The sequence below is a fragment of the Cariama cristata genome, unplaced genomic scaffold (assembly GCF_000690535.1).
Source record: "Cariama cristata isolate BGI_N322 unplaced genomic scaffold, ASM69053v1 scaffold25224, whole genome shotgun sequence".
Taxonomy (NCBI): Eukaryota; Metazoa; Chordata; class Aves; order Cariamiformes; family Cariamidae; genus Cariama; species Cariama cristata.
Genome location: NW_009613856.1, coordinates 1 through 202, shown reverse-complemented (window position 1 = coordinate 202; position 202 = coordinate 1).

Sequence of the window (202 nt, the reverse complement as noted above, 5' to 3'; positions counted from 1 at the left end):
ACCCCAGGGGGCCCGTGGGTTCCAGGGCTGGCCGAGCATCTCCCACTCAGAGAGCCCACCCGTCACCGTGGCCTCTGGGAAGAGAGGGGAGAGAAGAGCCGGGCTGCTCCTCCCCACCTGCTGCTTTTAATCCTCGGAAGAAATTTTATTTTCCTTTCACCCCTCCCCATGTAAAAATAATTAAAGTTTATTTAACGATGAG